This window comes from Callorhinus ursinus, unplaced genomic scaffold (genome assembly GCF_003265705.2).
Source record: "Callorhinus ursinus isolate GAN/ISIS: 27379988/994484 unplaced genomic scaffold, GSC_fseal_2.0 scaffold23, whole genome shotgun sequence".
NCBI classification, from domain to species: Eukaryota; Metazoa; Chordata; class Mammalia; order Carnivora; family Otariidae; genus Callorhinus; species Callorhinus ursinus.
This window is the reverse complement of record NW_027397085.1, coordinates 15,713,089-15,728,469: the sequence shown is the minus strand read 5'-3', so window position 1 is coordinate 15,728,469 and position 15,381 is coordinate 15,713,089. Positions and strand designations below refer to the sequence as shown.

The following is a 15,381-nucleotide window of genomic DNA, read 5'->3' as shown; positions in this document are numbered from 1 at the left end:
AGAGGGAGAAGCAGGCTTCCCGTGGAGCAGGGAGCCCAATGTGGGGCTCGATCCCAGGACCCTGGGATCAGGACCTGAGCCAAAGGCAGACGCTTAATGACTGAGCCACCCAGGTGCCCTGGGAACTTTCAAGAAGTGGCACTTTTTAGGGACATTTTCTTTGGCCACCAGACTGTTCCCTATAGTAGTTGATGTGTATAGGCCTTACCTAAAATATTAAAGTTTGAATTAAGATACAAATGCATTATATGAGAAATAAATGTGTGATTGCCTTTTGGCTGAAGGTTTAGAATGACTGTAGGTTTACTCTGGGATGGGCTCCGTCACAAAAAGGAGACTTAGCGGCATTTCTCCAGGATAATCCAAGGCAACAGGACATCCTCCCCATCTGCACCATGGCTCTGGCACCTGCAGAGATCAACTAAGAAAAATCCTTCTTCTGGATCCATACCAGACAATTTTACCTGAAGACACTTCACCATTAGGACATCCAGAGTTGTGAGAATCACTAACACTTCACTCACCTTTCTTCCCACATAGAAAGGGGAGAGCAGTTCCTGGCTTTTAATTTATCTTCGTGTTAGGAGCTTTCTTATCAGACACATTCAGAATGTGCAGTTGGCCACTTTATCAAATAAATATACTAAAGTCAAGAACCTTTCAAAGTAATACCTTAACATTCTTCATAGAAACATTTAAGTGCACACAGTTTGCTACTTCTTTGATGTAGGGCCCAGGCCTTTGCTTTATGTACAAATCTTCTAGTTAGACTTCTATATCTTATTAAGCATATCCATAATGCATCCTCTACCATTTCCAGCTTTGTTCTTGATAATAAGGCAAGAAAGTTAAAGGCACTTAAGAGGCAACCTGACTTCAGAATCATTCTATGATTCTTAGTCATTCACATTTTTCACAGTCTTTGTGACTGGCTTACCCACACCTGATTCAATAGCAATTTTTGTCTAGCAAAGTGACTAGCATTCCATTTTAGTTTTCATATAAACATTTCTCTTTGGGCGCCTGGGTGGCTCAGTTGGTTAACTGACTGCCTTCGGCTCAGGTCATGATCCTGGAGTCCCAGGATCGAGTCCTGCATTGGGCTCCCTGCTTGGCAGGGAGTTTGCTTCTCCCTCTGACCCTCCCCCTCTCATGCTCTCTCTCTCTCTCAAATAAATAAATAAAATCTTAAAAAAAAAAAACCAACATTTCTCTTTCCTCGTATCTGTTACATTAGTTTAGATATAATAGCAAGTACAAGTGCCGTCAACAGACTAGAGACTGGTGATAAACATACACACCGCAAGGGGGATCTGAAATACACCAGTGCACAAAAGGATAGCCTTCTAGAATGTCATAGACATTAGCATGTAGACTTTATGGAGGAAAGAGAGAGCATTAGTTGACCCACTTAGCTGATTAACAGGAGACGGGATACGTGAGATTCTGCTGTTACTTCTTAAGCATGTGGCTTTTTGCAAAGGCCTACTTATTCAGAAAAGAAAAGAAAAAAAAAAAGGGAATGTGCCTCAAGTCCCCCTCTACCACCAGAAAATTACCTTAATTAAAATACACAAATATAAATAAAAATTACAGAGAAGGAAACAGTGCTGTCTGGAGTTTAAGTATAAGAAAATTAAGTTTCAAAAAATCAAAAATGCAAAGGAGTAGCAAGAGAGGAAGACTTCTATCCCACGGCTTCTCTTGAAGAAAAACCTTGTGTGAATCCAACACAGAGACACCATGTACCAGCACGCTTCTGCCCAAGTTCATAGACTAACATGGTGCCACAACTGCTCAATGTCATCCACAATGAGTTGCAATAAAAATGGCCTTGAGAGTTCCTTTCAGGTCCACTTGTACAAACACGGACAAGTGAATGGCACTTATAAATACAGGCCAGCAGGCCACATGACTAACTTTGCATGTTTATAGAACTGCTAAGCAGTCACCAGATTCCAAGACCCGAAAAGCATTTTGAAATGTCTCACAGTGGACCTGTAAAGGGACAGACTGATTTCAGTCTCTCTGGCCAAAGAGCTTTGAAAAAATAGCTAGTGTCGATGAAGAAATTTTGGTGGTACAACTTCAGGTAAACAGGATGCCCATTCAATATTCCACTTGCTCTTTCCCTTCACCATGAGGTCAGGCATGGCTACCATCAATCTGTGTCACAACAGCCCAGAAAACATGACAGTTCTTAAAAATGCCATAAGGAACTATTTAAGAACTACTAGAGGGGCACCTGGATGGCTCAGTTGGTTAAACGTCTGCCTTCTGCTCAGGTCATGCTCCCCCCATTTGTGCGTACTCTCTCCCTTTCTCTCTCTCTCTCAAAATAAAACCTTTAAAAAAAAATCAATTCATGAAAAAAAAAGAACTAGTGGAATTAATCTGTTTATACAATGACAGAGGTGATGCATACACACCCTGGAAGAAGCTATAAAATTATACCATTTCCACAAAATGTGATAAGCAATGGTAGATATTTAAGTATTTTTTCCAAAGATATCAACATTCTCAAATACCATTAATGATGATGAAACCAAGTCATAGCTCATTTTTCTTATATTTGATCTCCACCATTGTTCTTACTCTAGAAATATACAGACACTTGCTTATTTAAAATAAAACATCATAAATTAAAACTTGGGTCAAATGCGTGTCAGAACACCTGCAAATGGTATCTCTGTAGAAACCATAGCATAATATCATGTGGCCACTAAGTAATTTGTCACTGATTATTTTTGATACTTCAGTCTATTACACTGACTACCATTATAACTATTTAACCATGAAATGTTTGCCCTCATTTTTATTCATATACTTCATGGGCCATTTACTGTCAGCTATAAAATCATTCAAAAGGTAACTGACTTTACAGCTGAGAAAAATAAGAACCCTCCGAAACAATCTCAGGATATTGACTTAGTGCCTTGCAGGTAAGGATGAACTTAAATTGAATGTGAAATTGGGGAAAGGTGACTTTTTAACGAGTACTTTTTAAGAAATAAATGAAAAGAGTAGCTTGCTCATGTTCAGCTTCCCCCTCCCTTAATAAAAAAAAAAGCTTAGCTACAGACAGATGAGAAGGTTAAAATGCCGCCAAGGTTCATAGTTCAAAAAATAATTACAAGTGTCAAAAGTGGCTTCAACCCAAACATGAGCCATCACTGGCCTCTGCCACAAGACAGCTTTAGAAACTGCACAAGGTGGGATTAGGGAGGCTGAAGGTGCATAGGGATAGGACACCTTATCTCACAGCCATGCCTTCAACAAGATATGCTTTATTTTCCAAGAAATACAAAACATAATTACCTTCCTAAAGTCTTTTAATGTCCACTGTGTGTGCAACGCACTGTCCTAGATACCACGAAGTAAGGCAAAGATGAGAAAACCTAGCTTAGTAGCCTCCAAGAACTTAGAAGGAAGATAAATACATGAATAATTTTAGTACAAAGCTTTTATGAAGGGGGCTACAAACAACAAAAACAACAACAAAAATGCTGGATTATGTAGCTCACGTAGCTGCTAGCTGATCTGAGGAGTATTGAGAATGAACCCAGCCCATTCTTGGTGCTCTGTGTAGAAGGGGCACCCCCTTCAGGCCCTGAGAGCACCAAGGGCCGCCTTTAGCACACATCTTGTTAAATGCTTATACATATGCTTCCCCCACATTGCAACTCCCACAGTGGGAGCTCTTCAAAGATAAGGACTAAAATTCTTACTTATCCCGTGTTCCAAGCATAACTTAGTTCAGTGCCTAGTACAGAGGAGGCAATCAATAAATGTAGAATATAAAAATTAGTCAATTTAATTCCCTCAGTCTAGAATGGGCCACCCTTCCTCTCCTTTTTCACTACACACATTCACATTTCTAAATATAAGAATCCCATCCAGCTCCAACGCCACTTCTTCCTTACAGCAATATCTCAACTTGCCTCGTTTTCCCACCCTACCGAAAAGTTTTATCCTTTCCCTGGATGTTTCTATAATTCATAACCCTCAAGCTTCTAAAATGATTTCAAATGGCTGAATTCCTAAATCAATTCTTGTCCATAGCCTTCATTTGCCAAGCCCTCAGTATATTCTGTGATTACTGCTATTTGTGTAACTTTGCTTTCTGTGTAAGCTCCTAGCAGGAGGTGTTTGACTCGATCATCCCATGTAGGATGGCTTCAGCCTTCTAAGGGAGCATACATTTGTTGGTTTAACAAGAACTTATTCAGCATCAATAATATACCTGATGCTAAATAAAATTTTGATTAAATGAAGTTCTATTTCTAGAAGTAATTGAAAGATTCCAATGGAACAGGGGTCTACTTCTGCAACCTTGTATCCTGCTAACCCTAGGCTGTGTTTCCTCAAAGGCTGTTGACACTTAGGATGTCCTGACACTAACTACTCCGTGTATATTTTTTTCTTTCAAACCACCAAGCACCCATTTCCTCTGATTAATCTTCTTCCTGGATAGTATCACAAATGATATATACTGATGACCCTTCATCTATACCTTACATGAAATACACTTAGAGTAAGAGGTTAAATGATCGTTTACTCCATAATGGTGGACAACTTCTGCCTTCAACCTCCAAAATTCTGCTACACATTTATGAGTTTTCATCAATCCCTGGGGAGGAGGTTCCTTGATTAAAATGCAAATGTGCTTTCTCCACTCCAAAAGTTTCAAGTTTACTTATTTGGTCTTTCGTATTGCCAACAAAACAAAAACAAAATGAAAAGTGCATTAAATAAATGCACAGTTTTTAGCACATTGCTGGGCACATAGGAAGGATTGGGCTAAAAATAGTTAATTGGTAAAACATATATATACAAGAAGTGTTCTAACTATAGGGAATCTTGTATGTAATTGGGTATGCTCTTTCATAGACCAATCTCACATACTCATAGATTTCAAAATCCAATGCTCAGAAAAGTTTATTCTAAAAAATTGGAGAGTCAGGCTGAGAAGTCTATAGCTAGCATTTTATGTTTTCATTTTGAAGTTTCTCATTTACAAGGAATCATTCCTATTTTCTCCAGAGAACATAAAGCATTTTTGATACTTTCAATCCCACGTCAAATTGATCTGATTCTTGACACTACGACCATAATTGCAACTAGAACACTGAGGATCACAATGGGATATGAGTATTTCACTGGAGCATTTCATATTCACCAGCTTATGTACCTTGTATTTCTGGGAATTCATTCTACAGAATTATCTTATAGATTGCTAATTTTCATAATAAACTAAAACTGCTGATTCACCTAAGAGAAAACCCAGAAGTAACATGCATAATTATACTTGAATCAACAGCTGCTGTACCCACTAAAATCTTCCCCCTGTCTCACATTGAAGATACACACCATCACTCTGTTTCTGCAACTAAAAAGAGGTTGTTCTAAATGCAGACAATCTAAGAGTCAGTCATCTTATTTTCAAGTCTTTCAACAGAGGGGTTTAACAAAAAAATGTTTTAGAAACGTTTATAATGTTAAAATTTGTCAGTTACCGAAAATGCTGACAAAACCCAATGTGCGTCAGAAACTTCTTGAAGACCCAAAGAAACATAAAAGAATGCAAAGTCCAGTAGAACTGCATGAAATGTGTCCATGGAAGCTCAAAATAAGCATGACTTGCTACCCTAACTGGAAAAAAAAATCTGGCATAAATTTCAGACGATTTGGGTGATCCTAGAAATCATTATAACCTCTCACCATCTGTCTCTTCTAATGTCTCCATTCCTAACTTCTGTTCTGTTTTTCTCATGACAGCCCCAAAGTACAAAGCCTGCTTTGAAGGTTATCAGTTCTTTCCCCAACCCTGTAGGGCAGACTTCCCTACTGCTAAAATAGCAATAAAAAATAACTCTTGCCTACCAATTACTGAGATGGTTATAGAATCTCCTATTGGACCATCCTCTAGTTAAATGTTTAAAACTCAATTAAAATGCAAATTAACAGTAGACAATGTAGCCATTATGGCTACAACATGACAAGAGAAGTCAGCTTCATGAAAGAATGCAGATTTTTGGAACTGTAATCAAATGTGTAGTTATTTCCATTTACAGAAAAAAAATTTTTTTTAGATTTTATTTATTTATTTGATAAAGAGAGACACAGCAAGAGAGAGAACACAAGCAGGGGTAGTGGAGAGGGAGAAGCAGGCTTCCCGCTGAGCAGGGAGCCCGATGCAGGGCTCGATCCCAGGACCCCGGGATCATGACCTGAGCTGAAGGCAGATGCTTAACAACTGAGCCACCCAGGCGCCCCCCCCCCATTTTACAGAAATTTTTATGGCCTGAAAAGGAGCAAGAAAACCCCAGCTAAAATAGTGTCAGACTAGGGTTTCCAATCCGTTCGAAAAAAATGTCACTTTAGAGACACCACAATTTCAGTATTACGTCTTTTAATTTTATGTCACTGAATTGATTTTTCCTGAAAAATTCTTTTTTTGGGAAAAATGAATGGCACTTGGTACAGTAATTTACTAATGAAGAAGAAACATGTCCCCTGATATGTTTACAGATGATTGCTGAAGCACAAAGAGATCTGTATCTGCCCATCTCATATGTATGAGTCAGATGATATCTATTTGTGGCTTTAGTAAAACACACTGCATACACACAGAGCATATGCTTATTTCATCTAGCTGGCCATTTCATAGGACAGTGGCCCACGGTCAGATGGGGTGGAAGGAAGTGAAATTAAAACCAGAGAAGACCAGGGGCACCTGGGTGGCTTGGTCAGTTGAGCATCTGACTCTTGATCTTGTCTCAGCTCTTGATCTAGGGGCTAATGAGTTCAAGCCCTACATTGGGCTCCACACTGGGCATGGAGCCTACTTTAAAAACAAAACAAAACAAAAACAAAAGAGGGCCAAAAGCAATAAGAATATAAAGGAAGGCACAACGCACCAGAGGGAATCATATGAGAAGCAGATAATTATAAATCACAACAGAATGGAGACTGAATCACATCCTGAAGATCTCAAGGAGACAAAAAGTATGGGCAAGGAAAAGAAGACATTAATGATTGGTGAATATTAAATGACACACCTAATAAGAAGTGACAGTGGAAGAGCAGAAAATAATTAATGTTTTGTCAAAATGGAATAATCCATATTTGAAAAAAGCTATACATTAACATGCAAAAACATACACATAGAATGACTAATGGGAGAGTATGTAGACACAAATAAAGCAAAGGCATAATGATTTATTAAAAATGTTATTTCCCCCAATGTATTCCTGGTTACAAAAAAAAAAAAAAAGCACAGACTAATAACACGAATAGAAAAATAGTAAGTGCTGTAACTTAAGGAAAGAGGCCTGAATGTTTTCTAAAGAACAAAATGTTCTGTACTATTTTGAAGGAATATGAGGGAGAATCAGAAATTGTTAGGATCCTGTTGCTGGGTCTCCTGTTGGTCCAAAGAGCATCATCTTTAATGAGCAATGACCTGGGTACTGACTCAACATCTTGACATGGTCACAAACCATCTTGACATTGCCAACCTCCATTAGAGACTGATAAAATTGGTTCCAGTCTTGGATATTTTCAGGGAAGGAGAAAACACATTAACCATCTGCCTTCTTTAGCTGTAGTTTCAAAGCAATGATATTCCAAAAATAAAAGCCAACTATATGCCACAGGTTAATTATCAAACTACTAATGAGATCCCCTATTCAGGTACTATCAGTGTTAAGATTTCATTTGCCCATGGAATTCTTTGCACAAAATAATCAGTGTTAAAGGATATTGCCTGACCCCATAAAAAATTACTTCTCCGAATTAAAAATAAGAAGCATATTAAAAATAAATGCCTATACATAAAAAAACTGTTATGAGAGACAAGAATAAAATCCTTAGACAAAAAAAGAGATCATGTGAATCACTAAGAAAATTCTAAAACCCTGAAAGACAAAGGCATGAACAATGGGTTTTTAAGTTTCATCCTCATGAGTCATCTAAGATATGCAAACTAAAACAATGAAATTCCATCTAAACTAGCAAAAACAGGGATTATAATAAGTTTGGCAAGTGGACAATGAGACGAGCATACCTATCTATCCCTACTGATAAAAAATGCCTTCTTGGAAAGCAATTTGGAAGAGTATTTTACCTGGCAGTTTCACAGCTGGGAATAATCCAAAATGCAGATAAAAATGTATGCACACAGATGTTCCCTAGAGAATTGTATATAATACAAGGAAGTATCCAACAGTGAAAGAATGATTAAGCAAATTATGATATGTTCCTATAATACAAACAGCATCTTTAGTTACACAGGAAAACATTTACAATAAATGCTAAGTAGAAAAACAGGGATTCAACATTTTACATTAGGTATGGAGTCACATGTATGGGCTATGTGTGTCAGGTCTATACCCACACATACACAGAGAAAACCACATGCTGAAGTAACTATCTCTATAAAGACGGAGCATCTTTTCATGAGAAAAACACACAAAGGAATAAAATTTCAATAATGCCACGCAATGAGAACTAAATGTCATTTTCAGCTTAATAAATATAGTTTAAAAGAACAGGGTTATGAGAATCCAGACATGGAACAGGCATGGCTAAGTAAAGCCTGTCTTTACTACACACAAACTAGTCTTTTAAACCAAGTTGAAAGCCCCAAATTTTCAGGATATCAAAGAACACTTATAATAACAGATCACATTTTCAAAGAGCATTGTCAATGAATTGATTGATATTATTTATCAATGCAAGTAAAATCGAAGGCTTTCTCCCACTTCTAGAACTAGCTTCCATAATCATATTGTCAGGGTGCCTGGGTGGCTCTGTCAGTTAAGCGTCTGCTTTCAGCTCACGTCATGATCCCAGGGTCCTGAGATCGAGCCCGGCATCGGGCTCCCTTAGCAGGGAGCCTGCTTCTCCCTCTCCCTCTGCTGCTCTCCCTGCTTGTGCACCTTCTCTCTCTCTCTGTGTGTCAAATAAATAAATAAAGTCTTTAAAAAAAATCATATTGTCATGAGAACGTAAGAATAACCCTGAAATGTGTCCTATTATGATATGGTTCAGAATGCCAATAGGTCCTGGTAGATGATACAAATTGAAGAATGCTAAAGTTTCCTGATGATTTGGGGAAGAATCTTGTCTTTGGCTATTGTGTCTTTCTCCTTAATCATGTTCATTTATAAATGTACAACTTTTTAAAATTTTTCTTATCAGGAAAGTTGATGAACTATTTCTTCAGTTATCCCTGTTGAAGAGTGATTAAAAAGATTCCTGAACATTGACTACCACTTTACTTTGACTTTTTCTTAAAATATTAAACAGACAAATGGAATTCCTATACTCATTTTTAGTGTGCAATTATATGACAATATGTTTATGTGATGCTTTGTAAAAAGCATCTAAATACAAAATAACAAAAGAAGAATTTTCCAAGATAAAAGATTAAAATTAACAATATCAACACTTTGGAGAATCACTAAAATTAAGGAATATGATTTTAAATAAATGATATCAAATTCTGCCTCCTTTCTAAGTCAATTTCTAACTTTGAAAATATAACTCCGAGTAGTTCTATTAAAATGGATCTAAAAATAGACTTTTTAAGGCCATTCAAATATCTTTTTAAAAAAACTTTAGTTGTTCAGAAATATTTTAGTCTATACAATTGTAATTTATCAATTTACAAGTTTTTATTCTTTGATGATACCTGCATTTCCTCACTTTTATATTTATCCTCAAAAATTGTTTAAACATGTGAAAGGTAAATTCAAAGTCAGGTGACTATTTCCATTTGGTTAAGAAAGACCATGATCTCTGGGGTGCCTGGGTGGCTCAGTCAGTTAAGCATCTGATTCTTGATTTCGGCTCAGGTCATGATCTCAGGGTTGTGAGACAGAATCATGTGTTGGGCTCTGTGCTGAGAGTGAACCCTGCTAGGGATTCTCTCTCTCCCTCTGCCCCCCCTCCCTGTTTGTGCTCTTCAAGAAAGAAAAGAAAAGGAAAAGGGAAAGAAAAAGAAAAAAAGAAAAGAAACCCTTATCTATATATCCACATGTGTGTAATATGCACATTAATTATAGATTATAGATCTATATGTAACATGCATATAGAGTGAATTATCAAAAACATTACATAATTTTTGGTTCTTAAGCAAGTATTCTCACAATATTTCCAGCATTATTTAAGAGTTAAGGCAAATTCTCAAAAGCTGAAATTTGTTCAAATATTTTTGCAAGGAAAAGTTGAAACAAAGTAAAGAATATACTTTTATTCATGTCATCCTTTTGAAGGGGCCATGCTAATCTTTTCTGTATCATTCCAATTTTAATGTGTGCTGAAGTGAGCATGGATATAATTTTATAAAAGGAGAAGTATTTTTTTACCCCATACTGCTATTAACATTTTTAAATGTTCAAGTAAGTGACCATGCAAAAAAGATTCATAAATCTCAATAGTACAATCATGCAACATAGAAACACCTGTGTAACCCACATTCTCCTGATGACATAGAACATTTCCATCTCCTTAAAACATTCTCTTAAGTCTCTCTCTCATCAATCTTAACTTCACAGAGGCAATCATTTCTTTTAACCTTGCATTGGTTTTGGTCTAGAACTTCCCAAAAATGAAATTATGCAAGATGTATTGTTATTTTGGTTCTTTTGCTCAGCATTATGTCTGTGAGACTCATTCATGTTGTTGTGGGTACCAATAGCTCATTCATTTATACTGATGAGTAGTACTCCACTTTGTACAACTATACCAAAATGGGATTATTCATTTTCCTGTTGATAATGAGTTGCTTCCAGTTCAGGGCTGTAATGAATGAAGCTGCTACAATCATTCTTAAGTCTTTCTTACATATAGATTTGTATTTCTTCTGGGTAACTTTTAATTTTAAGCACAAAAACTTTTTCCAAAGCAGTTTTAACATTTAATATCCCTACCAGCAATGTAGGAGAGTTTAGTGGTTCCAATCTTCACCAGTATTTGGGGTTGAATATATTTTTTATTTTGGCCATGCTAGTGGGTGTATAGTATTATCTCAAGGTGCTGATAAATGCTTTTCTCTGAAGGCTAAAAATTTTAAGCACTCTTTACTGTGTTCACTAACCATTCATATATGTACCTTTGTAAAGTGCTCATTGAAATAATTTAGAATTTTTTTTTTTAAGATTTTATATATTTGACAGAGAGAGCACAAGCAGAGAGAGAGAGAGAAAGAAGCAGGCTCCCTGTTGAACAAGGAGCCCGATGTGGGACTCAACCCCAGGACCCTGGGATCATGACCCAGGCCGAAGGCAGTCGCTTAACCTACTGAGCCACCCAGGCGTCCCATGTCTTTTTCTTATTAAGTATGAAATTCTTTAGGTAGTAATGATTTGAGTGTTTTAACAGACATGTTTTACAAATATTTTCAACTTGTTGGTGGCATGCTTACTCATTTAGTCTTTTGATGATATATCAATTTTTAAGGTATTTTCTGCATCTTAACAAAGAAATATTGGCCTACTATTGTCTTAGTCAGTTCAGGTTGCTCTAACAAAAACCAGAGACTGGGTGGCTTATAAACAACAGAACTTTATTTCTCCCAGTTCTAGAGGTTGGGGAGTACAAGATCAAGGTGCTGGAAATTCAGTGTCCCGGTGAGTGTCGGCTTTGTTTTCACAGGCAGCTGTGCCTTGGCCATGTTCTCACACAACAGAAGGGGAGAATTTTGGTCTCTTCAGCCCCTTAGAAGGCCACTAATCCCATTCATGATGGCTCCACCTTCATAGCCTAATCATCTCCCAAAGGCCCCACCTCCTAAAACCATCACACTGGTGGTTAGATTTTAGTATGTGAATTTTGGGAGGACACAAACATACCATCCACCACAAACACCAATTTGAAAAATAATAACCTACCTTTTCTTCTAGTAGTGTTTTATTTTTATGTCTGTGATCCACTGTGAATTAATTTGTGTTTACGGCTTGAAGTAGGAGTGGAGATTCATTTTTTTCCATGTGAACATCCAATTGTTCCAGGACCATTTGTAAATAAGACTTTGCATTCCCTCTTTTAATTGCCTCGGTGTCTTGAAAAAATCAGGTTACTCTGTAAATATGTGTCTATTTCTGGACTATATTCTGTTCTCTTTGTACTTATGCCAAAATTTCACCATTTTGATCACTGTATTTTTAGAGAAAGTCTACAGTCAGGTAGAACTGTTCTCCTTCAAGATTATTTTAACTACTCCAGATTCTTTCCTTTTTCATATAAATTTCAAAATAAGCTTGTCAATTCCTCGGACATAAATCCCTCCTGAGATGAAAATTAAGATATCAATCCATAGATTAATTCAGGGAGAATTGACATTTAACAATACTGAGTCTTCCAATCCACAAACATGGTATTTCTCTCCATTTATTTAGGTCTGCTTTAATTTCTCTCAGTACTATCTTATAGTTTTCTGTGTAGAGGTTCTGCGTGTATTTTATTAAATTTACTTCTAAATGTTTTATTTTTTGACAATATTATAAATGGAATTTTCAATTTTCACTTTTCAAGTATTTATAAATAAAATGAATTTGTACAGACTTGGATACTGAGACCCTCCTCATCTCACTTACTGGTTCAAGTCACTTTGAAATTCTTCCTTGTGGTTACCTATGTACATGTTCACGTCACCCGTGAATAAAGACCACTTTATTTTTTCCTTTGCAAAATATGCCTTTTAATTCTCTTGCAAAATTGCACTGGCTAGTATCTCTAGTGAAATAGTGAACAGAGGTAGGACAAAAGATATTACTGCTGTGTTCCCCAACTTAGGGAGAAAGCACTCTTTCACCTTTAAGTACGACGTTAGCTACAGGGTTGAACAGTTGTGTTGTTGTTGTTTGGAGATGGTTTTATCAAATACTCCTACAGATAATTCTTTATTGGTGGGGGTGGGTGTGTCCTGTGCCTTGGAGGATGTTTAGTAGCATTCCTGCCTTCTACTAACTAGACAGTAGTAACACCCTTCCCCTCATTGCCTCCAATGAGGCAATTCCTCAAAAATGCCTCCAAACATTTGCCCCCGGGTCAAAACTGCCCTCATCTGAGAACCACTGAGTTAAACTGAGGCAGTAAGTGAGATACCAGAGAATGTAATTAACTTCATCAGAAGGATCTTTAGTTAGCTCAAGAGGGGAGGTTAGTGTTTTCTGACTTGCAGGCTGAGTTGCTTGAGACCACTATCTACTTAAACCCTTCAGCCCATTAAGAAGATCCGACCCATTATTCTAGGTGCCACACTTATACAAAACCCCAACACTGAGCTTCAGGTCCCCCAAGATATGCTGGTATATCCTTGGGGAGGAAGTATTCTCAGGCCTCCAGGCTTTCCAGGTCCCTCAGAGATGACAAAGCATGAAAGCAGCCTTATCTGCCTCTCCATTGTCTGTTTTTCCTGAAGAGTCAGAGCCAAGGCCTAGAGGGATTTTCTCACCTTCAATGAATGTGATCATTTTTTTTTATTATTATGTTATGCTAATCACCATACATTACATCATTAGTGTTTGATGTAGTGTTCCACGATTCATTGTTTGTGCATAACACCCAGTGCTCCACGCAGAACGTGCCCTCTTTAATACCCATCACCAGGCTAACCCATCCCCCCACCCCTTCCCCTCTAGAACCCTCAGTTTGTTTCTCAGAGTCCATCATCTCTCATGGTTTGTCTCCCCCTCCGATTTCCCCCACTTCATTCTTCCCCTCCTGCTATCTTCTTCTTCTTCTTCTTTTTTTTTTTTTTAACATATAATGTATTATTTGTTTCAGAGGTACAGGTCTGTGATTCAACAGTCTTACACAATTCACAGGTGTTCATTTTTAAAATGACTCAGTTAATTTGCTTTTTAAAGAGCCATATTCTCTCTCTCTCATTCTCTCTCTCCCCTCCCTTCCTCTTTTTCTAGTAAGTGCCATCAGTGCTTTTCAGATGTAACAAACTGTGACAAACTATATCAACCGCACAACGATCAGAGTTTCCCAATCTGACACATGCTACTGCGAAGGTCTGAGAGTCTATATACTGAATGAACTGTGTAAATTAAAAAATATACACTTTTCTGTTCTTTAATTTTTTTTGGTATTAATAAAATGCCAAGTAATTAAAAAGTGAATTTTCTCATCAAGTATTGTTATAATCCACAGGTACTAAAGGTAAAATTAACAACCTACATGAGGTTCGCCAAGTTCTGTGCATGAGAACAGGTTGAGAACATGGAGCCTCAACAAAAGCAGAAATACAAACTAATGAAAGCTACAAGCATGGAGAAATAGAAATCTTTAATTCACTGGGAATCGAACTGGTGAATACAGATGGGGGCACATACTATGAAACTTTAAATGTCTTAAAAGAAAAATAAACAGTTAGATGGAAACTAACATGTCTAGAAGTGTAGCACAGGGTCCAAATATGTTAGAAATCTGAACAGTTTCAAGTGCATTACCAAGATGATGTTTTTATCTACCCAGTCTTCTGAAAAAATTATTTTCCAGGAGATTGTAACTCCAATTGTGTAATAAAAACAAGGTTCCAATTATTGAAATACACCTTATAAGAAAATTGCTGCTATTATTCTATAACCAAAGTCAGTAGGTTCACTTTCATATAAGTGGTCAAAGCAGGTTTAATTGTAAGAGAATTTCTATGCCAAACCACTTATGCAGGAAATGCAATAATAAGATTTTATTGTGGAAATTTTAACACGATCTAACTTCAATGCATGCTTAATTTGGCATATCCAGAGAAGACACATCTTCAAGACATTCCAAGTGTGAAGCCCACTAAATTGCAAATGGCTCATTTTTACGGATGTGATGATTAACAAACTGCCAAGGCATTCAGCTATAAAGTAAGGTTTTCAGCCAGTTCAAATGTATATTCAAAATAACATACTCCTGGAGTACCAAGCTCTTTTTGTATCTGAATTCCAGAAAATCCCCCTATTGTAAAAACTGTGAATTCTTTATTTGGCCATGGTTTATATGTCATTGGACAATCCTTTGTTACCTTTCTTCAACAAACATCTACCAGTAAGATACAAGTAAATTATAGGCAAAATCTCAATGAAGTGATTAAGTACCAGAAATTGATTTGCATCAAATGTGTTATTTTTCCTTAACGTCTCCTGTTTATTACTGCCTACCATTCAACTAACATGAATGTATTTATCTAGAAGGTCAGAGAACTTAATCACCTTCATAGCCATTTAGAAGAAAAAAAATCTTTCTACTTGTTCCAGAATGACATATAAATACATTCCTAAAGCAATTTCTAACAAATGTATTCCTCTCAAATTTGATTTTGGAAAAAAAAAATAAGCAACTGAAAACTACACACAGAGAATACTTAAAATAAAT

The 15,381-nt window shown here is 36.9% G+C and overlaps 1 protein-coding gene and 1 pseudogene across 4 annotated transcripts in view; both read right to left on the bottom strand.

Annotated features, from left to right (window-relative positions):
* The window catches only part of PDE4D (phosphodiesterase 4D), a 1,488,864-nt gene that overhangs the window by 1,235,817 nt on the left and 237,666 nt on the right, over window positions 1–15,381 (bottom strand). The window lies entirely within an intron of this gene.
* On the bottom strand, window positions 10,236–10,335 carry LOC112839508 (U6 spliceosomal RNA; annotated as a pseudogene).